Source organism: Natator depressus, chromosome 2 (genome assembly GCF_965152275.1).
Source record: "Natator depressus isolate rNatDep1 chromosome 2, rNatDep2.hap1, whole genome shotgun sequence".
Classification (NCBI taxonomy): domain Eukaryota; kingdom Metazoa; phylum Chordata; order Testudines; family Cheloniidae; genus Natator; species Natator depressus.
In genome coordinates this window covers 177,930,753-177,958,128 of record NC_134235.1, presented here as the reverse complement: position 1 = coordinate 177,958,128, position 27,376 = coordinate 177,930,753, and positions in this window count along the sequence as shown.

Genomic DNA, 27,376 nt, shown 5'->3' with positions numbered 1-27,376 from the left:
AGATATAGATGAACATTATTAATTAACAACGCACCACCAATCAATGAGCACTTTCAGTGCCCCAGACTCCCAAAGCATTCTTCTGTTGCCGAGTCAACTCGTTCAGCTCTCAGAATGTTCTACGAGTGGCTAATGCTACAAATCAGAAATAAAGCTAAAAATCTTTACTCAGACGCACTGAAAGAGACAACCATGCATGGCAAATAGACTTTGACAGCTCCACTTCGGGATATTCATGTCATTGACTTCACATGAAATTTAAAGAGGGAGAAGAGTGGGAAATCACAATGTGTGATAATCAGTTAATATAAACCTATCACTGTTCTAGTCAAGCTCTCCCCCGGCCCCTTTAGCCATTCATCCAACCACTGAATCCCCCGGGTGTTTTAAGCCCCCAGTGTCTAAAAGGAGACCAGGTACTGCCACTGCCTTAGGACCTCTGGGCACACTCTTGGGGTGCAGATCTTCTATCTGGCAGCCTAAATAGAAGAGAGTTGCAGCCACAGACTCCCCCCGCCCAGCCCCTAGAATTGAGCTCTCAGACTCCCCCCCAGCTTAAACACACCCTCTCCCAGAACTCCACAGAAAGGGAGTCCATGAGCTTTTTGATTTACCTCTTCAAAGGGGCATATGGCAGATGAAATGCATGAAATGTAAGGGCACGTTGCACAAGATTCTCACACACTATTGCTCTTTTGTTAATAGCATGAGAAATACACAGATTTATACAAAAATAATGCATTTCGCTCCCTCAATTTCTTCACCAATCCAGAGCATTCTTCAGACTGTGGTCAGCATCCTCTGGGGCCATACAGTGTTCTACTGTTGCAGTGCATGGCTTGTATTATATGAAGTATGGAGTCTTCTCTCTCCAGCTTGCCTGCTGTGACCTTGGTCAGTCCATCCCCTTTCTCTCTCCTGCCCAAAACTTCCTGTGCATCTCTGAGCCTTCCCCTCTCAGTCCTTTCTAAAGGCTAGCATCTCTACCAGTTCCCTGTTCAGGGAAGTTGCAGAGAACTGGTTTCCCCACTCAGGCAACCTCTTTAGTAGAACTACTGTTGAGTCATTAAATTCTGATGGCCCACCATTCTCCTTGGTCTGGCAAAGATGTGATACAGCACCACAAGCCCATGGTGGTTTTCAAGTTTACGTAGAGGAATGTAGGATACGGCAATTTTCATTGTAACTACTTCATAATATCAACTAGAATTAATAAACTATATAGGCAGATTTCTGAAATCATCACACCTCTGAAGGCTATTTTTAGATGAACAAAGTCCCACATTTCAGGAGCCTGAATGCCTTGATGTCGAGGTCTTCATATCTAAAAGTGCCATAAGCCAACAGTCTGAGAGCCAGGGCTAAAGCCTAACCCTCCTTATGTCAACACTGCAATTGTGCTAACCCACGGCTCGGATCTTGGGTTCTGGGATCTTGCAGAGCTGGAGGGGCCAAGGTCGAGTTAAGCCATGACCCAGTGTCCTAGCTCTATTGCTTTGCAATGCAGACGCAGCCCAGCTTGACTCAGGTCCCGGGAGTCAGTCAAACGTATCCCACAATTCCATGGAACAGCTTCCTTAGTCCTCTCTGTCCCAACAATCTGCAATCCACTCTACTGAAAACGGAAGCCACTCCCCCGCTTTGCAAATGACAGCAGTTCAATTCAATGTTAACCCATTCTCTTCTGATCACTGACCTGCAAGTACACTATCAGACAGCCTCCTACGTTTAAAATGGAGAATGAACCGATCAAGCCATTTGCAAAATGAACTGCTTCCTAGTAAGGTGCAGGTAGAGCTGTCCTTTGGGTATAGCAAATCGGGGTGACCTCCCCGGGCCCTGCGCTTTGGTGGCCCCCGGACTTCATGAGAAGGTGGGTGGGGAGGTGAAGTGGGAGGCAGGCAGGCGAGCAGGGTGAGGAGGCGGGTGGGGGTGGCGAGGAGGAGCCACACTACCAGAACCTCCCCCTCCCCCCAGCGCCTCCTGTCCACCAGTGGGCCCCACTGATCAGCGCCTCCCCCTCACTCTCAGCACCTACCGCTTGGCACAGATCAGATGTTTCACAGCATCAGAAGGCGCTGGGGGAAGAGGAGAGGAGAGAGGGCGCAGCACGCTTGGGACATGGGGCAGAACTGGGCTGGGAAGGGGTGGGGCGGAGACAGGAAGAGGCGGGGTGTGTTGGAGTCTTGGGGGAAGAAGTGGAGCTGGGGGTGGGGCTTGGGCAGAGCCAGGGGGATTAGAAAGCAGATTAGAAAGTCGGTGCCTATGTCCCGGGCCCCGCACCCCCTAAAGACGGCCCTGGGTGCAGGCTGGGCAGTAAAGTTTTCCCACAGCGTGCCACGGTCCTAGGGCTTGAGTGGACACATTTTTGGGGGGAGACGCCACACTAGGGACTCTGGAATATGGTTACTTTGACTCACATTTGCGCACTGCAGCGTGGATGCCAGACCGCTACGTTTGAGTACAGATTAGAAAAAAGTCTTACATAGAGTTAAAATACAATGTAGATGCTCAAGCCCAGGGTTCCCTAACATGGATAAACTGACTCAAATCCCACTGACCCTGGGCTTACACATACACTGGGATGTCCGGTTCCTACTGACTGAAGGTATCCTGGCAAAAGCACTTGATGCTAGTATAAGCTGCATCTACACTAGAAGGGTTTGCCAGGATAGCTATACCGGCACTTTAACTTTTCTAATGTAAACTTTCTAGTATAAACAAGGCCTTTCACAAGGACTTGGGTTTTGAAATGTGCCTCTGAAGTGACTAAGGGCATGTCTACACTACGGGCACTACAGTGACACAGCTATAGCACTGCATAGATGCTTCCTACAATCGATGGAATGGGTTCTTCCATCAATGTAGGCAATCCATCTTCCCAAGCAGTGGTAGCTAGGTTGACGAAAATTCATCAGTAGCTGGGTCTACACCAAGGGCTAGGTTGATTTAACTACAGCGCTTGAGGTTGTGAATATTTCACACTCCTGAGCAACATAGCTAGGTCAATCTAAATTTTAGGTGTACACCAGGGCTTAGTCACATTTGAAAACAACACTTTAGCTTTCAAGTCACTTTGTGCAAAAACCTGAGTAAAGTTAAACACATGCATAAGTGAGTAATTTTTCACGTTAAGCATGTGTGTAAGTGTTTGTGAGATCAAGGTCCACATTAGCACTTCCTTCCAGCCACAGAAGTCACTCTCCTTTTAATGACAGGTTTCAGAGTAGCAGCATTGTTGTTATTTTTGCTGATACAGACTGGGAGTACTTGTGGCGCCTTAGACACTAACAAATTTATTTGAGCATAAGCTTTCATGGGCTACAGCCCACTTCATCGGATGCACAGAATGGAACAGAGTAAGAAGATATATATACACACACATACAGAGAATATGAAAAGGTGGAGTAAGAGGCTAATTAATTAGGATGCTGATAATAGCTCATCTTAATTAATTAGCCTCTTTCTTACTCCACCTTTTCATATTCTCTCTCTCTCTACACACACTTCTTACTATATGTTCCATTTTATGCATCTGATGAAGTGGGCTGTAGCCCACAAAAGCTTATGCTCAAATAAATTTGTTAGTCTCTAAGGTGCAACAAGTACTCCTGTTCTTTCTCCTTTTAATATACTGATCATTTTATTTGACAAAAATTACATTTATAAAATTTGTTTCAAAGTTAAATCCTGATATATTAACCTATGAAACTCTGAAGATGTTATGATTTTTCTAAGCATCCATTAATACATGTTTATTCCACTTATCTTTACGGTTTATACCCTTTTGACAATCACATCTCTCCACCACTCTCTTCACAACCTATTGTAGATTCAAAGTTCATTCAAAGGATACAAAACACCTCTCTCTGAAACATGAGCTGGCCCCTCAACCAAGGGAACGTGTGGCATAACAACAGTATGTATAAGCCTTTGTAAATGCAGAAATTGCTAATGCATAGTGACCTTGGGAAAAGACATTGAACAAACAAATGAGAGAATGCTGAAATCCTGAAAGAGATTTGTTTGGTGGAGAAGCAAAGTCTATTTTTCTTACACACAAAGAATTATCTGAGTCCAATAGATGTCCTAAAAACACAGCTGTATGATTTTGCTTGAATTTTTTTTTTTATTTTTTATTTTTACCCAGTGGCTGAAAAGGTAATCTTCAAGGAAGGGGTAAAACAAACTGACCAACACCCACCACCTCCCATACTTGATCCTCACAATAGCTCTGACGCCATGCATATGAATACATTTGGAAACTGAACAATAACTTGAACTCTCCCCACCACTATGTTTGCAAATAAAAGCCTGGCTTTGAGGCCACGCCAGATATGCCAAAGCAGCTTCTATAAGAAGAGAGAGATAAAATGATGAAAAAACAGAGGGTGAAAAATAAGCCTTATTTTAAAAGATTTGCTAATTCAAATAATGATTTTAAAAAATATTGCACCCAGATGATTGCTTAAAGCCTTTAATAATTCTTTCCCTTCCCAAATTCCATTTTTATTTTTTCAGTCGTACGGTATCAGCAGCCAACAATCATCTGTGCGTGTCTCTAGCATGTTTATGCTACATTTGGCAATGGAAAACAAAATCAAAAGCATCACAACATGACAGAGCAGGTGGTCAAGCTGTTTTGGCAGCCTCTGCTCAGCGGAAATCCAGAACTGTTAGAGCATAGGGTGAATTAGCAGAGCTGCTTGGGGAAAGCTTGAACAATGCCTATGCACCCGACAATTGTAACAAAAGCTGGAGGTCACTAATAATCAGTTTAATCCCTCCTTTCTCGTCCTCATCCCTTCAGATGGGGCAAAATAAATCTTGCTTGTTCATTTTAAAAACACTTTAAAATCGTGCAATATTTTTGCAGACAAAGACAAAGTGTAAAATTTACAAAAGTACCTAAGTGATTTAGAAGCCTAAGTCCCATTTTCAGAACTGACTTGGGAATTTAGGAGCATAAGTGCCACTGACTCATTTTTGAACAATGGCACAGTCTCCTAAATTACTTGGACTGTGTCTTCAGTGCAAAAAAGAGGTGTGTATTTATATTAGGATAACTATTTGAAGTAAAATCCTAGTGGAGACAGTGACCCAGATCCTCAAAGATATTTAGGCACCTAATCCCAAAGGGACTTAGCTACCTAAATACCTATAGTTTTAGGTATCTGGGCCTATAGTTTCTGGGCCTATAGTTTCTACCTAGATATAGCTAGTCAATGTAAACCTCAGTTCAGGGTTTAGGGTTGATCCTGACTGGCTACAGTGAGGTAGAAACGACCCAGGGCCCTGTCTCCACTAGGATTTTACGTCAAGATAGCTATCTCAAGTTAGCCATCTCAGTGTAAAAACACCTATTTTTCTCATCAAGATATAGCCATAGGCACTTCTGAAAACGTTGCCCCAGTTGAGCCTTTGGAAGCCTAGATGTGGAGTATCCTGTACAGCCACACAGAGATCCAGGTTTAAATCTATCTAGCTCTCACTCAGTGAGATTCAGCCCTTATATGCAGGAATAGTTGATGTTCTCCAGCACTAGCCCCTTCAGCTGATTGAGGAATGGAAAGAATGGGCTCCTCATCCGGCCTCCTAAAGTGGAGAACGTCATAATTCAGTTTGAATATGGTAAAACTTAAAATAGGTGTCGGCAGGACAAGGCACAAATTCTCCCTTTCACCTGCCTTTTCCTAAGGGAAAAAATAGGTCTTTGTCTAAATAGGTAGAGTCCGCTAAATGTCTAAGTTTAAATGTCACATGATCAGCCATTTTAGAACAGGCACTAAAAACAGGCTTGGTCTCATTATTTCCTGCCAGATTTGTAACAGATGTGGCTTTATAAAGTATCTATATATGAAATCATTTTTCATGCCCTAGCAAGAAACACTCACACACAAGAACCCCGATTCTCACTTTACTTACACCAGAGTAAATTGTGAGTAATTCCAGTGAAATCACAGGAGATAATAAGGCCCAGATCCAGAGCTGCACCCAAGGAGTACTCACCACAGCTATGAAAGGTTGAGGTGCCAACTGGGCACTCACCTAATCCTTGGCATCAATTAAAGCAGTCTAAGAGCTACCATGAAAAAAGGGGCCTGCTTTGAGAGCTGCATATTTTGCTTTTCATTCGGCCATTTTATAATACAGGATATTCTGACACAGAAAGATGGATTTAGACAACATCTTTTGCCACCTACCTTATTTCTGGTCGTTGTTTATTCACCCTCTTACCACCCAATAACGTAAAGACCATCAAAAAAAGAAGTGTACAGCTAGAAAATAAGTCCTTATTCCCTGTTAATATGTACAGAGATATACCTAAGGCATTAGATCAATGCAAGCATTCTAGATAAATTATTTTTCATAGCAAATTAAATTGTTCCTAAAGATACAGGGAAAGATTAGGCCATGATCCTGCAAAGCTATTCATATTCACAGATCTTTGTTTCCATTGAATTTGTAGAATCTGGACATTATGTTCTCAGATTCAACCCTGTTTACAGCAAACAATGAAAACTGAAGTTTAGCGCCTAGTTTAATATAGTAGACTTCCATAACTATAGCTATAAATCCTTGATGAGAAAAAAAAACCTCCTAGCAACAGCCCCAACACCACAATTGCCAGGACTTCCGAAACTGAAGAGATTAGAATATGTAAAATGCTTACAAACTCAGAAAGGATCCACATCTCTGCTGAGATTCCTTTTATAAAAAGATGCAACTTTTGTACGGTTTGATGCAACTGCCCCTGAAAGTGACAATCAAAACTGTCTTTAGTTGATACTTAGAAATTTATTGGGAGAAAAAATAAACCCTAGAAGTTATTCAGCTTTATGCTTTCCCCAAGCAAAAATTAGAACATAGTAACAGATTTGTTTCTCTCTTATTCTTTGCTGCAGATGTCATAAAGAAGTTTTATTATGACTGTAATCTTCCTTGTGTCTGTCATGTTTTAAACACTGTCAGGCACAATCCACGTAGGGAACCTAGACAAACAGTCTGTTTCACAAAGATCTGATGCAAGAGAACAAGGAAAATACTGGGCCAAATTTAGTGGAGATACACCAGGCATGAATTTTGCCCCAATGCTGATAAACAACTGTCCGCATAGTTGCATATCTAAAGGCTATCAAACTGATGAGGACAACGGGGACTATTCTCCCCTCAGTTCACACTCATTACTCCCATTAGCGTCAACAGCAGCTCTACATACGTAGCAAGGGGAGAAGAGACCACATTAGAGAATGCACTTCCTTAGCTGTTATGGAAATATTTGAAGCAGATGTGCTTGTACCCTAAGGATTTTTAAATCTCAGGTTGTTATCCGATACGCTGTATAAGACTGGATACCATTCGATTTTAATAGCAAAAAGCACCCTACACAGAATCCACTTGTTGCCAGTATATAGATCAGTGGTTCTCAGCCAGGGGTACATGTACTCCCGGGGGTACGCAGAGGTCTTCAGGGGATACATCAACTCATCTAAATCAGTGTTCTCAACCTGATGGTTGTGAGTCCCGGGGGAGCGGGGTGGTCACAAGTGCAGGGCCAGCATTAGGGGTGGCAAGCAGGGCAATTGCCTGGGGTCCCATGCCACAAGGGGGCCCATGAAGCTAAGTTACATGCTTCAGCTCCAGACAGCAGGACTCGGGCTTCAGACTCCTTAAAGGGGTAGAGTAGTCAGGAAAGGTTGAAAACCACTGACCTATATGACAAGCACAGACACATTCATCTATCGTTTTATAATCTGTACTTCCATAGCACCTTCCATGATAGGATCTCACAGCACTTTACAAATGTTAACTAATGCCTAATGATAACCTCATGAACCTAATGATGCCTAATGATAACCTCATGAGGTTTCTCCTCTTTTGAAAGATTCTACTGATTTGAAAGATATTCCTTATTCTTAAAACAGCGGTTCTGAGTAGGTCTCTCTTCAGTTGATAGAAACTTTATCAGTACGCCTAAAGTCAGTAAGGCTTTTAAATTTAGCTGCTGTAATGCATCCATCTGCCTCTGGGGTGGAACTTTTAACACTATACAACAGTTTAGGACAGTAAGCAAAGAACCTCATCTTCAATTTTGTAGAAACATTATCCTAATCAGAACCAGGGAAAGTTATTTGCCAGTAGATTTTTATTATTCTTGTAGTGACAAAAATCATGCTGTATATCATGAGGTTCACACGTCTCATATTTTGGACCATTACTTGGATAAAGATTCTGTTACAGACCACTTTTCTTTCTGCCCACCTTGATCCCATAGCTCCTCTGAGGTGATTGATCCATTATTTGTATAGTTTTTCTATTGTCAAGTACTATATGAGGACAGTAATAAAGAGGCATGATGAAAATAAAGTCATTTTGCACGTGTCGGGTGCAACCAGTTGGTAACATCTGTATTTTGTATGTAACCGTTCTGCCAGGTGGAGCCGGCAGCAACCAGGGCCAGGTTCAATATCTAGGAGTGCCTTTTCAACAATACAACATAGAACCGGCTTGAGCCCCCTCCCAGTAACCTGGGAAAATTAACACACCACCCTGGGCGCCTCTGAGAGGCAATACTTCCCCAGACCCTGCTTACATGTATATTGCTATTTATTTCCTCTCCCTAGGCATAGAATTATTTTAGAGTATTCTCATTAGAGAAATGGAGGCTGCAGAAAATCGCTTCAGGTCAATACAGAGGTTCTGTCCTCCTGTCTATTTGCTACCGCTTCCAGTCTTGGAGTCATCCACAAGTTCAGTAATGGTTGATGTAAGATATGATACAGCAGCGGGGGAAATTGGCAACAAAGTCCTCTCCTCTAGGGTTAGTGTTTGTAGAAAGTACTCTAAAATAAATATAATCAGAAAGTAAGAAGTCCCCGACTTGGGTTTTTACACAGTCCTTTGCCCTCAGGTATAGAGCCCTACCTTTTCAAAGAAGCCACCTTTATGCCTTTATCTCTAAGGACCTGGATGAGGGCAGAGGAAAGCGGAGATTAAATGGATTTCTTGCTCATTGGGAACCAGGTAATATTTCTGCATGCTGCTATAGTTGACTTTAATCAAGAATAATACCCAGCAAAATGTTGTGGATGGAACAAAACATTTTGTTCCACCTGACACTGACTTTTTTGATTCACCTAATTTTTTTGGAATTTTTTAATTCATTTAGATCTAAACCAGTTTTTTTTATTTTTTTTTAATTTTTCAGAACTGCCAGAAGACCCCAAAAAAATCAATTATTTGTTCAGCTCTAGTAGCAACACCACGTTCACACAGAACAGTAATAGTCAATGGTTTAAAGTGTAGAGTCGTGTGAAAAATATGAATAAAAATTCAGTACCTCCAAAACTGAGATGTATGCATTCCATTAGGAATTTTCAAAACATGACCTGTGGCAAATTGCCGGCACTACTATGATGGGTCTCGCGCTTTCTCTTCTTGGGTGGGGGTTCAGGGCACCGTTTCTTGCCCCTGAACTGGGGTATTAACTGCCCCACTAGTGTCCTAGAGGAGGGGAGTGGAGAGGGAGGGACCCGGGCCCACCCTCTACTGCGGGTCCCAGCCCAGGGGCCCTAGGGATAGCGGTAAACCACTAGAACTAGCGGTTCCTTCCCTTGGGCTACTTCCCTCTCCTGCCCTCCAGCTTGTGGGGCTTCCTGCCCTCCCTCTGCACAAACCAGGTGTTCCTTTACCTAGGGTCTTGGTCTTCTTAGCCCACCGCAGCACTTCTCCAAACTCTCCTTTGCTTCAACTTCTCCTCCTGTCTGATTGAAGCAGGGGGGTTTTATCATGTGACTGGCTTCAGGTGCTTTAATTAATTTATAGCAAACTTTCCTCCCTCTACAGGGAATAAGTCAGGCTTCCTTCTAACACTCTCCTGCTGCCCTCTGGCCATGCTGTATCACAGGCCCCATTTTGTGTAATATTCATGACATTTCTCTTTCCTTCCCCCTTGAAAATTATACGGAGTGAAAATAAGCCTATCATCACTCAAAAAATGCTTGCATTTTTAAGAAAAATTCAAAACATTGGACTTTGATTTAAGAAAAACCCTTATTTATATTGAAACGTCCAACATTTCAAATTTTACATAGTTTGGTTGAGAAATGAACATTTCCTCTTTCAAATCTCACCCGAGCTATAACACCTACAAAAGACTGAGCAGTGGCTAGGCAGCTGGTATGTTGTGACCACTCTGTTACACTGATCATGACTGTCTCACTGTTACCATGACCTTCACCCATGTGTTGTAGGCAAATTTGCCTCATCTATCTCATAGTTGAGCCTCAATCTACACTTTACAACATATGGTCAGACTGCTGTTCCTACACAGAACCCCACAGGTTTGGTATGGGTGCTGTACAAGACCATCCATTATCAGCTACAGAATCAAAGAGCCATATATTGAAAGCTCTTTCAGGCAAGGACTACTTTTTCCATTATGAGTGCATACAGCACCTTACACAACAGGGCCCTGATCCCGGGTTGGGGCCTCTAGGCACTACTGTAATAATAAAAATAACAGGAACATTTCAAGTAAATTAAACTTCTAACTCATGAAATTGCCTAGAACAAAAAACATGTTGACTAAAAACTTCTATTGATTTTGCTCTGTTCTATTTACTCCTGTGCAAAGAGGGCAGAACAAAGCCTTTGAACCACTTAAGTCCCATCTACACTGTCAAAATAGGGCTTAAGTCCTGGTTCCTTGTTCAGGCTCCTCTGCATAGACAGTTTCACCTTTAACACCTTTAACCTTCAGAGTTCATTTATCCATTGCCATACAGAGCACTCATATTTGAAGCATGCAGTTTTCCCACAGAAATGCCTCAGTGGGCAAGATAATTTTTATCTATAATAGCTATATAAAACTAGAGTTGTGCAAAACTCTGAGTGTTCGCTTTGCAGGGGTTCATGTGACTCTCATCACTGCTTCTGAGTTCTGTAGATTTGCACCCATTATGCCTGCCTTCCCCATCACTTTTGTTTGGAGATTACATTTATATAATGGGCTTGGTTCTGATCCCAGTTAATGCCAGATTGACAGTGACCTAAGGGCTTATCTACACTACCCGCCAGATCGGTGGGCAGTGATCGATCCAGTGGGCACTCTCCCATCGACTCCGGTACTCCACCAGAACGAGAAGCGCAAGCGGAGTCGACGGGAGAGCGTCAGCTGTCGACTTACCGCAGTGAAGACACCGCGGTAAGTAGATCTAAGTACACCAACTTCAGCTATGCTATACATGTAGCTGAAGTTGTGTATCTTAGATCGACCCCGCATAGTAGTGTAGACAAGCCCTAAGTGCATTGGTTTTAATGGAGTTACTCCTGATTTAGATAGAGTACACGAGTTCAGAATCAGGATGGCCTATTTCATAGCAAAACTCAGAATCTCACCTGGCTTGGCATTGTTTTGCACAATTATGAAAATTAAGTTACAGTTTTTTCTAAGGATTACATGTGGATTTTTCCTGATATTTTTCATGCCTTTATTAGCTGATGCTTAATTTGCAAGTCAGACACATTACATTATCATGATAAAAGGCAGCATGTTACAGTTGTCAGCAACTGGGAATTTGAATGATTTAATTCTGAAGTGTCCTTGTCAGATATTTAAACTAGGTTAAGACACTTTCCATTACAATAATTTCTCATCAATTTAGCAACTTGATTTTCTAATACAATGCCAGTGTAATAAAAGTAATTTGTAAGAAACACTCCCTCCCCAAAATGGCATGCAATTTAGTTTCCTCTTTATACAATCATCTATTATTCCCTATTTCAGGCTTTAAAGGCTTCCTTACTGACTGTTACTGATGTCTACTGTGTCTGGAGAGTATGTAATTTGCAGGATGTGCGAGAAAAAAGCCTAGTAGGGTTGTCTACAAGAATTTCCCCCCCAAACTGACTTAGTGTGGTATTGGTGCAAACTGGTGTGTCCCACAGTGCTGGGAGAGGGAGGGAATTGCTCTTCAGAAGTAGCTTCAGGTCAGGGATAAGAATCGTTTCATTCCTGCCAGAGATGATTTAGCAATATCCAGATGGGAAGAAGAGCTCCCCCACCTTTTACCCTTCAATTTCAATACTGGAGGGAAAACTCCATACACCACTGACATCAACAGGGTTGATGTCAACACAGAATTTGACACAGACAGCTTACTTGCAAGAACAACCCTCTCACCTTCCATAATTTTATTGTTCAGGACACCTGAGCTGAGGAAGGTGGGGATACCTAAGTCTTCACTACTACTACAGGATCACAAACTTTGTTGCTTCTGTAGGCCAAGCTCACTGCACACACGGGGGGCTTCCCCCCCCCCAAAGTGCCTGATGTGGTAGGCATGCTCTGAGTGTCCCTATGTGCCACCTTCCCGTCTCTCTCTGCTCCAGGGACATGCTGCACTAAAACCCTCCTTCATGCCAGGGGCTCTGTGTGCCCCCCATGCCCTCCTTCCAATCTTCACCAAAGTCAATAGGTTCTGCCCACTTATGCCTAGAACATTCCCTGAAGTTTTGGAATTGATCAGATTCGGCATTCAAAAAGTTATCACATTACATTGAGACAGACAGAGGAATGTATCAAATTGAATGTAGGACCTAGCTTCACTTGGCCAGTTACTTATTTGTAATTTGGCTCCATTGTGCTAAGCAATGTCCAAACGTATAACAAAAAGGACAGTCCTACTCCAAAAAGCTTACAAAGTCATAATCTTAGGAATTCCTATTTTATGTGAATCCTTGACTGAAATAAGATGGGAATAGGGATGTAAAAATGCAAAATGCAGTTACTGCCTAACATGAAGCAGCTTGCAGGATCAAGGCCTGAGTTTTTAAGCTGCTGTTTAACCTACTTTTAAAGTATAACTGAATGGGGTCGGGGAAGGGGAAAAAAAGCCTCTACAAGTTAAATGTCTCATATAAAACTTTTTACCACTCCATCTCTCAGTAGTTTTAAGAGCCATAAGAGAAGAGAGCTGCTCATATACCCTGCCTCCTCTCCTCACATGCTTTGCTGCAGTAGCCTACAACTGCCAGCTGTTACTCTTACATACAAGTCCCAAGATGTTTCGGTGCCATGTATAAACCTGGAACATGGTAACAGTGGATTCAGAAGTTTACTTACCTGCCTTAAATGGCCGGTACACTGTTACATGACAACTGTTTCCTCCCCTCCCCCTTGAATCATTCCATTAACTGTCAACATAGTTTGCAGTTTTGTAGCTGTTCAATGGCTAGCATCTATCTGTAACCAATCTTTAACATTCGCAGTCAAGCAGCTCTTACAACATATTTAAGTAAAGCTCAGCAGCATCAGCTAGGAAAGTAGCTATACTTGGGTGGAGAGAATCTCTGAGTTATGAAAACAATGTACAGGAGAAGATGAGTATATCTATAAGTAGATGGGGGAGGTGACATTGTTGCTCGCAGTTTTGTACCTGGGTCATTAGGCCTCAGATATAATATGGATATGCTGATATGTTTTTATTGACACCCAGGGGGTGCCTTTTCAGAAATAGCTGTTTATATCAATTGCTTATGATCTGTCAGAGAAAACTCGAGCAAATTTGATATTTCTTATTCTTGGCTTGTTTTTTTTTCCCCGTAGGTCACCAGTTTGATTTCTCAGGTCTTTTACACACTTTGCTATTTTCATAGTGCCCATTTCCCTTAAGATGTGAATTAAATTAAGGCCACAGAATAAGTGTCCAGAGGGGGGCTTAATACATTTTAGCAAATCCACTTTAAATTCACACCTTTAGTTAATTTGGATTAACTTTCCTGAATGTCCCCATGTAGACAAACACTCAATTTTCCAGTGGGATAGGGAAGCAGCTTTAATTCCTGCTCAGAGCTCTCTGAGTGCTCCTCAGGGAGGAGGTGCTTTTTGACCATGCCACTTTCCAGCCAGCACTGGCCCCTTTTGGATCTTCGCTTCCTGCCATTACAACTTCTCCCCCACCCCAGAAACTTTCCCTGTGCCATAACCTGCACGAGCAAAAGCCAGGGTCTAAAAAGAGGTCAGGGGTCTAAAAAGAGCATAAGCCCATTCTGCTAACTAGTGAATTGCTCTGTCTATGCATCAGTGTAAGCAGGTGGCATCCCCACCCTGCTCCAAACAAAGTGCACATACCGTATCTGCTGAAACTCATGCCTCTTCCTGGGGTTTAACAACAAACAATATAACAAGTTCCAGCTCAAGCCACCTCCCAGTCTTAGTTGTTTTACTATTCCTTATGACCTAGACCACAGATCTCTGTATGGAAAGGCTTCTCCCACCTCCAATTTTATCCAGTAAACTTGACACCGTGTTGTCAACTCATGATTTTTGTTGCAAGTCTCATGGAATTGTGGGTTTTTAAAGTCTCAGATCTTGGAGTTATGTGAATATGTGAGATTCAGCTTTTTTTTTTGTTTGTTTGTTTAATAAAAAGGACTTTTCTAGTCCTCATAATTGTTGAGAAAAGCTTAAAAACATGATCCCTAAAAGCTCAAAAGCCAGAAGGCACATAAAAAGAACCCTCCAAATGTTATTTTAAACCCTCCTGACTTTTAAACCAGCCGTGTGATTTTGTGGCTGGAATCATAATCTTTGAATGCTTGGGGTTGGCAGTACTAGTGACAGCAGGAACCAATTAGCATCCTCCAGCAATATTCTAACACCTGCCTAATGGGATGGGCCCGGCCCAGAGAACACCCTGGTGCTCTGTGATGTGAATAGCACCCATGACGTCAGTAGGAGTGTAAAGTAATCACAGAGTGGGTATTAAAGTAGCAGCTGTGTTAGTCTGTATCCGCAAAAAGAAAAGGAGTACTTGTGGCACCTTAGCGACTAACACATTTATTTGAGCATAAGCTTTCGTGAGCTACAGCTCACTTCATCGGATGAAGTGAGCTGTAGCTCATGAAAGCTTATGCTCAAATAAATTTGTTAGTCTTTAAGAGTGGGTATTGTTAGTGGTTATCAGACTGCTAATTGCAAAACACCAGGTAGAAATCACACTCCCCCCCCCTCCCATCATCTAGTAATAAATACCTAGGTGGGACAGCTGCTGAATAATTTCTCAGCAACCTCATGTTTTCCTTTTGCAAGATCTGATGAAAGCATACCTCCTCTGACAAGAATTTAAAATGTTGCCCTAAGAGAATTGACAATGTCCCGTTAGACGCCTCTTTGTTTGCTAGTGTGAAATAAATAGACATCAGGGTGCACTTAGAGGTAGCTGAAATTGTGATATCACTCACAAGTTCGTGGTCTCTAGTTAGGATCCTTTACCTAAAGTAGTCTAAATGCCCTCAACTCCCACTCAGTTTAAGCAGGGTCTAAGGCAATAAAGATCTAGCTGCACTGAGTCCTTTAATGCAGACATAAATGCCTTCCTGTCCTTTCAGAAATTCCACTTTGTTAGAGCAAGCAGATGTACCAGGCAGTGAATAATAATAATATCCTCCATTCTCCCATATTTGAACTGCTTTCATTGCCTTCAGTTTTATATCACTTACAATACCTAATTCTTGGACTTTTTTTAATCCTACTGGTTCTCAAATCATGCTCTGCAAACCACTATGATTCTGTGGAGCTGTATCCATCACAGTGATAAAGAACATGCTACTGCAATAAAAGGAGATCTCACCTACTTCAAATATTTTAACTGTGCGTGCCTCCACCTTCTAGCAGTGCTCCCATGTATACCAGTTCCCAGATGGGCAGAGAAGTTTGTTAATGAACCTCTCTCTGTTGGATATTTCTGTCGCAGAAGTTCCAGTAATCAAATTTGCAGATACTAAAATGTAAAGCAATTTTTGCAACAAACACACAGGAAATCATCTCCAAAGTGACTTGCAGAGATAACAGGCCTGATTCTCCAGCATCAGGATCCTGGGCAAAGGGAGGCAAGACTAGTAGCATGAGCTTGGCAGCTAGGAACCACAGTTAAGAGTCACAGTCAAGATGAGGGTCAAAGACAGAGTCAGGAGTCAAGCCAAGGATCAGGAATCAGCCTGAGAGCCAACGGTCAGAATCCAAGTCAGAACCAAGGTCATTACTAGGAGTTCAGAAGCAGGAGAGTCACAGAAACTGGCTAGAAATCCACATTGTTGTTTAAACACTTCCTGGTACACCCTGTGGGCTTATAGAGGATCAAGGAGCCAATCAGGGATTCCTAAACCAACTATCAGTCAATCACTCCAGACCGGCCTGCCTGTGGTGTGGAACCTCTGAGGATTGTGAGGCATAGGCGGCAACCCCATTATTGCAGCTGCTGGGTGACAGTGTGGTGCTGCTGCTAGATACCTAGTAGTTCTGGAGACCTGGGTTCAAGTCCTGCTGTTTCTTACAGTCGTTGTCTTGCACCTTGTGTAGTCATTTATACCTATGCAGAGTAAGCACAAAGCTGGGTAAGATACTACTGTTCTGGTTAAGTAGCATTCTCTGTGCACAGATGTAAGTCGCTACACCAGCCACAAAGCAGTGAAGAATCAGCCCCCTCATGTTTATTCAATATGTCTGTTTGTAAAATGGACAGAATGAAGTGGAAAATACTGCAACAAATTTGAAAACATAGATTTCTGCACAATCAGTTTTCCCAAGCAGGACTGCTGAGACATTCACTGCACATTGGGTTAGGCCAAACTGATATGTTAGCAATATTGCTAATTCCAAGTGTTAAAAATCATGAGTCAGACACTAAAAATCATGAGATTTTTTTTTTTAAATGCGGGTTCTTTTTATTTTCTTTCTGATTTCTAAGCCTTTTGGGTGACATTTGGGTCATTTTTTCAAGTTCTCTGCAACCATGAGAACTAGAAAATGACTTTGTTTAAAAATGAAAGCTAAGATTCTCAGGTAATCAACTGACTTCAGGAGCTGCAGCTTTAAGAACCACATCCAATATCCCAAGACTCATGATAATATCACAAGACTTGGCAACATTGGGGAAAAAAACCAGCTTACCACCCTCATAACAATTTAGGGCTTGCCTAATAGTTGAGGGAAGAAATAATGCTACTGAAGATCTTTACACAGCTCCTGTGGTTAATTTATTCTCTTTACAATCTATCTTCTTGAGGTTATTGAGCCAAATTCTGCCTTTTAATAAGTACATGCAATTCCTACAGACTACAATGAAAGTTATATGTACATATCTGAGAGCAACATTTGACTGATTATTTTACCTCAAGTGTCAGAGAAGTTTAATACTCAACCATATCAATGGCATTGTTACCTAGGATACAAGAAGAACTGTCGCAAATCAGTGTAATACTGAAGTATTTGATCCTGGAAGATACTGAGCATTCTGGTTCTAACCCAGCAAAGCATTTATTTATCCACCTGCTTAACTTTAGTGGGACTACTCAGATGCTTAAAGTTAAGCACATTCTTAAGTGTTTTCCTTGATTGGAATCAGAACACTCAGCACTTTGCAAGATCACATCCCAAGAAAGAATGATCATTAGTAAAGTGTTAATAGAAGTGTGGCATATTTAATTGCTATGTTAGGAGCAGTGTAAAAGAGGGCATGAAATTTTGCTGCTTAACTCATTGCAAACTCTAATCTTTTAAGGACGATTTCTTTGCACAAGATTACTTATGAAATGTGCAGGACCTAAAGTAATTTCTTGCAAATTATTCAGTGCCTAATGGTTTATTATGTTTGAATGCTCGAATCTAAGGCCGCAGTTATGAAACCAAGAGTCAAGAACACACTTGATTCCTTTATGTTCTACCAAAAAAAAAAAAAAAGGCATAAACCGCTGGCATGAACTGGTGTGGGACCAGAGAGTAGAATTTGTAGTCTTCAGTTTCATATATTATTGAGGGTTATGGAATTTTTCTAGTGAGTTTATAAAGAGCTGCATGAAAGACGTGGCTCAAAAACTGACTGCAGATTTGAATATCAAGTGGGACCTTTTTCATTTCATTGTCTTCAGTCTTGTGACACTGCCATCTCCAAAAAAGGTGGAGAATAATGAGTCAAAGTTAGCCATTGCTACCAAGGTAAAAGTGCCAAAGCTCAATCTGATGTACAAGCTGTTCACTAAATAGAACAAATTTAAGTGTAACCTTGACAACTAGAAAACATGACAACAAAAATTGAGAATAAATGTAACTTTTCATGCTAGTTTGGATAAGAAATAAGGGTCTCAATTCTCAGGCATCCCCTTTCCAGTATCCTAACCCTGCAGTCGCCTTCCCTTCCCCCATGTAAAGCGAATGTAAAAAAGCTACCAAATCAGAATGGTAACATTATGACACCCACTTTCCATGTGACTACACATGGTGTAAGGTAGTGAAAAATCGGGCCCTTCTGTTACCTTGGGGGTATCACTTATCTGCTCTATGACTTTATTTTCCTCCTCTGTAAAGTGGGGGCAATAACACTTCCCTGCTGCACAGAGATGTTGTTTGACTAAATTCAGTAATGCTTGGAAAGAGAATTAAGATCCTTGGATGGAAGTCTCGGTAACATAAGTAATACTTTTTTGTTATTAAATTAGTCCATAATCATACTTCAGCTCAAACTAAAATGTCTGCTATGTCAGGTCTCCAATAACCTGTCTTCAATGCCCTTTCCTCTTGCATTTCTTATATCTCACAGCCCTTATGTCTTGTAAAAACAAAAAAACTGCAGGGGTGGCAGGGGGGTGGAGAGCGAAGTAGTCAGCCCAATTTTCCCTCCAAACTAAATAAAACTAGGAGAGTACCATCTGTAGACCAATTAAACTCAATAGGTAAAAGCTTTTCACAAGAGAATACTCACAATCTACACAAACAAATCCCTTTCCATCTCTTGAGACTATTAAACAGAAGGTCACTTTCAAGTTTTTAATATTTTCTTTTCAAGCTCTTTAATTGTATACACCAAAAACAGCTCCCATCAGCCAGGATAGCAATACAAAATAAACGGAGCAAGCTAAACTATTAAAGAGTAAATTCTATTAAAAATGCAGGCCAATATTTTCAAACATCGGTTTGTAACCTAGGCCCAGATCCTCAAAGGTATTTAGGCACCTTGGAGGATCTGGGCCGTGAATCCATATTCATGCACTTAAATGGAAGTGGCCTGAATTTTAAAATATGTAGAGACCTCACAGATCCTACTAAAGTCAATGAAAGCTATAGGTATTCAGCATCTCTGAAAATTAGATTCATTTTATTTAGGTTCTTAATATGGATTTAGGTCAACCAAATTTGGAGAGTTTGGCTATTATGTCTTCTAGATGGGTCTCATTCTGTTAATTAGCTCTTTTTAATTTTCTCATCAAATCTTCAGCTTCTTTGCAACAATCTCAGTCTCAGTTTCTCCCAGTAGGCCAACCCACCCACACTCTCCTTCAGTTGTGTTCACAATCTCATCCAGAAGGAATGTGACCAGTACAGTAGAATAAGCCTTCCTGTGGCATGTGTGCCAAGTGGGGGCATGGAAAGAACTGCAAAAAAGGGGGAGCCAAGCAACCCAAAACCGGATAAATCCGAGTGAGTGGCTGTACGACCTGCTGCATGGGGTCACAGCAGGGCTGGATTAATGCAGGGGCTGGAGCCATGAGTGCCAGCTCGCCGATGTGCCCCTGCAGCCCCTAGGTGAGGGGCATTCAAGGAATCTTGAATGCCCCCGCCCTCAGCGCTGCCCCTGCCCCCAGCGCTGGCTCCACAGCTCATATTGGCCTGGTACCACGGACAATGGGAGCTGCGGGGGGCAGTGCCTGTGGGCACAAGCAGCATGCACCATGCAGAGCAGCCCGGCCCCTCTGCCTAGGGGCCAGACATGCCGGCCACCTCAGGGAACAGAGCAGTGCGGAGCCAGGGCAGGCAGGGATCCTGCCTTAGCCCTGCTGCACTGCCAGTCAGGAGTCGCCCGAGGTAAGCACCTCCCAGCTGGAGCCTGCACCCCGCACCACCTCCTGCACCCCAACTCCCTACCCCAGCCCGGAGCCCTCTCCTGCTCCCAAACTTCCTCCCAGACCCCAGACCCCGAACCTCCTGCTGCACCCCAACCCCTGGCCCATCCCTGGCCCCACCTCAGAGCCCACCTTCCCAGCTGGAGCTGCAGCCCCTCCTTCACCCCAATCCTCTGCCCCAGCCCTGAGCCCACTCCCCCACTCCAAACCCCCAGGGGCCCCACAAAATCTAATAACCCCGGGCCCACAGAGGAGTTAATCCGGCCCTGGGTCACAGTGCCACTCAAATTTGGTCTGGCTGCCCCTCCTTCATGCAGGCAGGGAAGGGGCTCTGCCATTACACAACTCAGCTCTGGTCAGAGGCCAACAAGGGGGTACCTGGGCCACTGAGCACCCTTCTCATTGTGCTCCTGCTGAGTTTAGGTTCTCAAAAGTGGTAGAGCATGCCCCCATGGTTAAATAGTGGGACAATGGACCATTGGCCCCCCGTCTCTGAAGTCTGTGGTACCAAGAGCATTTGGGAAGATGTAATTAACAAGGGGAAATGAATGGCCAGAAACTGGGATCAGAGAATGTTCTATCTAGAGTAGGCTGATCCAATTTTTTCCCAATTATTTATCTCTCAAAATTTTGACAACATTTTGACCAGGGGTCATTCTATTATTACCACCTTTTGTAGTAACTGTGAGCCACCTGACCCATACATTTCTGCTGAATAGTTCTATGAAAATAGGACAGTTGCAAGATCCGAGGTCTTTCACTCACAGAACACAGTTTTGCATTTAATCCTAGCTAGTGATCACAAGTGATTAGCAGACAGAACCATCAAAAACCAACAGAATAACTGGCATAAGTGAGCATTGTTGCTGGTAATGTCAGCAGAGAGATGAATGCATAGAGACTGAATTCATCTGGGCGTTAGAAGGGAGTCTTTCCAGGTCAAGAAGTGGCACATAGGCTGGGCCGTATGGAGGAAATTTAAAAATATGCTTTATCCCATTCTGTTTTTAAGGACTCTCCAGTAATGTTAGCTTAGCACCTTTCAGTGCTTTAACATTTTCATTTTTTGGTTCTTTAGTGTGCACAGCATCAGAATAAAAGGGCAGCTGCTAGAGAGAAAAGTTATTCAGGGCACCGATTCTCCTGCAAACAATTTACAGACCTCCGTCAGCAATCACCAAAATATATACAGATGGCAGCAAAGTTTTAGGCCTTTGATTTCCCCAGTAAAATGGATATTTAGTTTACTAGGAAGTCTTGTCTCTTTCTGAGCACCAATAGGAAGCAACTGGTGGAACAGCTGGTGTGGGGAAAGCGAGCCATAATTTAATTATCCCCGTTTATTAATTTAATTAGTACCATTCTCAAAAAGAAGGGGCCACTGGCATCAGCCAACAGAAACAAGGAAAACAGCAAAATGTTGATTAAATCCTCCATTTGATAGCCTCTCTTGCAATTTGCTGCATCTGAAACAGGAATGACAAGCTGATCAAAGATCTACATCAGTTACTGTTCAACCAGCCACTGCCTCTAGACAAAAGAAACATACTGTGAGGTTTCTTTTTTAATCTTTTAAAATAATCATCAATTTAGCTCTAGCTCTTTGGAGGGAAAGCAATGTCAGACAAATGGACTTAAATGATCTGACACATCATAAAACAATGCTGCGCTGGAAAAGACAGAAAGGTTATTATAATCAGGTGGGGGAAAGCAGGGGTGGGGGGGTAGAAGCAGTAGAATAAAGAAGCACATATTTCAGAAATAAAAAGCCTTTTTTACAGATGTAACAGCATTTTCTATATACCAAAAGGGTATGTCTGCCTGTGAGTCTCACACATAAAGTGCAATAGCATGAATAAATTGTTCCCAATTACCGTTGCCAACCCTCCAGGATAGTCCTGGAGTCAAGTGATGAAACCTCCTGGAATACATCCACGCAAAATTGGCAACCCTATTCCCAGTTAATCTGGTCATAAAACAGAAAAACTAGAATAAAAATAACTGGGGCCTTACACATCTCAGAGACACAGTCAGTGATCTTGTTCCCTCACACAGTGAACTCCCAGCTTCACCCCAAAAAACTCTACGCCAGTATACGTGGCAGTGACATTTCTAAGGGCCAGTCCTTTTAGCGATGGAGGAATAGATCCACAAAGGAACTTAGCCACCTAAAGCCCAGATTTAGCACCTAAATTCAAGTTTTAGGCACCACTGTGATTCACCTAACACTGTGGGAATGTAAACTCACTCAGCGCCTAAACTTCCACTGTAAAAGTTCCCCAGGTGCTTTAGCTTCTGCCTCTAGGCATGCACACTGCCTCAGGCAGGCATCCAGATGCCTAAGGCCCAGCGCAATCCTCAAACCAGGGGAAGATGGTTATTCCCCCGCCAATCTTGCCTGCAGGGCCTGATCTGGTAGGCATGCTCCGAGTGTGCCTGTGATGTGGTTCAATTTCCCCCCTCTGCATGACAAGGAAAAGGGTTTGAAAAGAGGGTTCCCACATCTCAGGTGAGTGCTCTAACCACTGGACTATAGAGGCATTCTTGTTCTGGCCTACTTAGTATTTAATTAAAGTTGAACAGCTTCAACAGGAGAGACAGAGACCCCCACATCAGAATATCCCATAACCCAGTGGTTATGTGTTAAACTGGGGTAAATAAAAGGAGATTCAGAGCCTTAATTTACATCTCAGATCATTCATAACTTAGATATGGAGAATGCAATGTTGTCATAGACTGTACCTAGTTGCAGGTTTGAGAATATACTATAAAAATATACTTCCTGGGGCAGATCCACGGCTGGTGTAAATAGACGAAGCTCTATTGACGCCAGTGGATGATCTGACTCCTCATGTCTTGTAAACCTCAGTAAAAAATTAACATTTTAAAAACATATATACTTGAAACATACAAGTAGCAACTGCGTCTACACTGTGCTATGACTGCATGCCAAGGTGCCATATAATCAATGTACGCAGTGTTGTTGTAGCCATTAACAGACCCAGGATATTAGGAGACAAGGTAGGTGAGTCCAATAAAAGATATTACCTCACCGACCTTGTCTCAACGCAGAATCACGCACGCACCCTCTGTCGGGTGGTAACCTTGTTGTAAAGCCTACATTAGTCAGTCACCACATCTACAAGTGTAGGACCTCCTCATTACTTCAGTCTCCAAGTTGCATATGTAATAACCTAAATGGACCAGCATTCAGGACAGAGGGCAGGTTACTAGAATGGGAGTGGGGGGGAGGGAGAGAGAGAGAGGGAGGAGTAACATTTGAAAATGTGCAAATCTGCTCCTGCCCTCCAACCCAAACAGTCACACATAAATCCTATTATCTTTCCAATAACAAACGTAGCATGTAGCCGTCAGCCACAATGGACAGGAGAGTAGCAGAAGGGCTTATTAATTCAGAGGATGGATATCTAACTGACTATTGTACAAAACACATCAGATCTGCTCTGGACTGGACTCCATGTTTAAGTATCTTTAATGCTGCTTTTATACTCTTGTGAAAACTAAAAAAAAATTCTACACTGAATCAACTTCATCTCACACTCTGGGGGTATCTGGAATCACCAAATAGCATGATGTACACTCTTACAGAAACTGTGGGTGGTGCATGCTATAGTTATGAGTATGTTCTACATTCTGTTACAGTTAAGGCTGCGTGTCTGTCACTGCGGTCACAGAAGTCATGGACTCCGTGACTTTCCATGACCTCCGTGATTTTTGCAGCAGCCGGTGTGGCTGGCTCAGGGACTGCCTGAACACTTGGGCAGCCCCTGGGTCAGCAGTAGCAGCAGTTTGGAGGTAGGAGGGAGCTTACGGCTGGGTCAGGGGGTTGAGGTGCAGGGCAGCGCTTATCTGGGGGGGGGCTCCCCGGAAGCGGCCGGCAGGACCCTGAAACTCCTGACGTACGCAGAGGGGACAGGGGGGTCTGCATGCCGTTGCTGCTTGCAGGCACCGCCTCCACAGCTCCCATTGGCTGCGGTTCCCGGCCAATGGGAGCTGTGGAGCCTGAGCTCATGGCAGGGCCAGCACACGGAGCCCCACTGGCCTTCCCTCCACCTAGGAGCTGCAGGGAGACACGGAGCGGGAAGGGAGCCTGCCAGCCCCGCCAACCCCACCCCTACTACCGGCGGGGGTCCCAGGCCACCCCCCCCAGCACCCACGACGCTCCCAGACCACCCCCCAAGAGCACGCATGGCCCCCCAGTCCAAGTTTTAGTTAAGGGTATCTAGTACAAGTCATGGACAGGTCACAGGCCATGAATTTTTGTTTACTGCCCATGACCTGTCCATGACTTTTACTAAAAATACACGTGACTAAAATGTAGCCTTAGTTATAGTCCCCACCCTTTCCCCTCCCCCCACAACCCCCACAACTTTACCAAACTAATCCCTTTGGGGGTGGAATTGTCCATTCTTTAGTTTACCTCAAAAATTAATGTATCTGGAAACTCTGAGCAAATTAGGTTCAGCTATTTTTGAGCTATACATAGATTTTAAAAAAACAAACAAACATACATGCTCTTCTCATATGTTCCAAAAAGAAATGATGGCCTTAACCCAGAACCTGGCTCAACTAGCCAGACTGGACAATAGGCAGATACAGAGAGGTGCAGGAGGAAAGAATGGAATGATGTCAGATTGGAGGGAGGTCTCAAGTGGGGTTCCACAGGGATTTGTTCTGGGTCTGGTGTTGTTTAACATCTTTATTAATGACCTGGATGTAGGAATAGAGAGCATACTGATCAAATCTGCAGATGACACAAAGCTTTGGGGGAATTGCCATCACTTTGGAGGATAGAGCTAAAATTCAGAGGGATCTTGATAAATTGGAGAACGGGCTGTCTATAGACAACAAAATGAAATTCAACAAAGACAAATGTAGTGTGCTACACTTAGGGAAGAAAACGAAATGCACAAATACAGAATGAGGGAAAATTGGCTTGACAGCAGCACTGCTGAGAAGGATCTGTGGGTTGTGGGGGACTGCAACCTCAACATGAGTCAGCAGTTTGAAGCTGTTGCAAAAAAAGCAAATGCAATTTTAGGTTGCATTAACAGAGGCATAGTATGCAAGTACTAGGAGGTGATAGTACCTCTCTACTAGGCACTGGTTAGGCCTCAGCTGGAGTACTGTGTCCAATTTTGGTCACCAATGTATACAAAGGATGTAGAGAAACTGGAAAGGATCCAGAGGCAACCAACAAAGATGATCAAAGGAATGGAATGGAAGCCATAAGGGCAAAGGCTGAAGGAACTGAGTATGTTTAGTTTGGAAAAGAGGAGATTAAGCAGGGACATGATAGCATGTCCAAATACTTGAAAGCCTGACATAAAAAAGATGGAGAAAAGTCATTCCCTCTTGCCACAGAGGGCAGGACAAGAGGTTCAAACTGCAACACAGCAGATTTAGATTAAATCTCAGGAAAAACTTCCTAACTGTAAGAACTGTAGGACAATGGAACAGACTGTCTAGGGAGGTTGTGGAAGCTCCTTCACTGGAGGTTTTCAAAAGGAGGATGGAGAGCCATCTGTCTTGGATGGTTTAGACACAACAAATCCTGCATCTTGGCAGAGAGTCAGACTAGCGGTCCCTTCTAACCCTGTGTTTCTGTTATTCTAATCCTCAACCACCAATGCTGCCCAGCAACTCTTCCAAGGATACTTCAGTCCAGTGACTGGAGTTTACTCCCACAGGTCTTTACATAGAGGGGAGGATCGGGATCATACTGCTGGCAGGTCTCAACATTGTCCCAGTCTATCCAGGCCCTAAATTTAAACTGCACACTGAGTAGCGTGTGATTCTTTGCATCCAAGTCCCCGTAGATCAGAGAACCACATCAATTCTCTGCCAAAGGATCCACCACAGTGGGGAGAAGGAGGCTGGAATTGTCCCTTTATTGCACAGATAACTCAACTGTGGCTGAAGGTGGAAACATCAAACATAGTTTGTTTTGGGTATTTCTTTGAGATCTAAGGAATAAGCCAGATTTGAAGACAGGTGGTTCAACAATTTTGAAGTAAAGAACAAGTGGGGAATGCCATGTACGTGCAGGAGAATTTCACCATGTAAAAAGCTAAAGTGATTTAAAATATTGCAGCTGCTGAGCCACTTAAGGTTTCAGGCATCTGAATCTAGAAACAATCCAAACTGTGAGAAAACCTTGTGTCTGAGTTGATAGAGGAATTTGACATGATCTTTATATTTAAGAGATGGTCTCATGTTTTATACAGGAAAAAGTTTTAGACAGCCAACATTTTTACATGACTCTGATTCTAGTAAGACCATGAAAGCTTCAGTTAAGAATGTCTTCATTCAAGATATTAGAGAGACAAGGTGGGTGAGGTAATATCTTTTATTGGACAAACTTCTGTTGGTAACAGAGATAAGAGGCACGTCTGAAGTAGAGCCCTGTGTAAGCTCAAAAGCTTGTCTCTTTCACCAACTGAAGTTGGCCCAGTAAAAGAAATTACTTCACCCACTTTGTCTCTATAATATCCTGGGACCAACATGGCTACAACAACACTTCCTTCAAGATGCATCAGGCTGCAACTTTACATACAGTACAGAGACAGTAAACACTATGTTAGGCTACTGTGCAATAGAGACTCTATATTTAACATAATAATGTAGCAATTTAGGCACTGAAAAGTATAGTTGTCCAAATTCTCTGCGGCACTAACTTTCCACTCAATACAGCAAAAAGCAGGGTTCATCAGAGGGCTGGCTCACTCCAGCTCTAGTACAGCCTCCAGGCTGCTTTAATCTGTGCCATCTGGCAACGCCACAGTCCCCAATGGACCATCTATCAGATGGGAAGAGCCAGAACCCGGTGTATTCCAGCCACATCTGTTCCCTGCCCTGACACACTCTGTGCATGAAGGTCTGTGAGAATAGTGTAGGAGCCAGTTGAATTTGCTTTTATGCCCTCTGGGGACTCCCCCATGCTGGGAGAATCCCTAGCAGGGGATATAGGGCCAGATTCCATCCCTTTTGGGCCAGCAGATCAGGATATAGAGTAAGGTAGAAAACCTAATCTAATATGTTGGCAAATTTCAGACCTTGCTGTTGTGTTGATATATTCATAGTTTTATCTTCTGTTTTGAAAAAGTAAATTACTGTATGCTAGAAAATAATGATTTTGGTCATCTAGTGCAGTGTTTCTCAACTTTTCTAATATCAGGGACTGGCTTGCTGCCTTTCTAAACTGTGTCAGGGAGATCTCAGGGACCGGCACCAGTCCACAGACTGGTCGTTGAGAAACACTAGCGGACTAAATACAGGATGTTATTTTTAAAAAATGGGGGGAAGTTGTTTATGTTTTTTACAAAAGGTAGTGCATGTGGGATAGAAAATTTCATTCCATCTGTGCCTCCTGTTATATTGTTACATGGACCATCTTGAATTTTTGGCTACCACAAACTTGCTTTTACTGCAGGCTGTGGGCGAGTGAGGTGTGAAA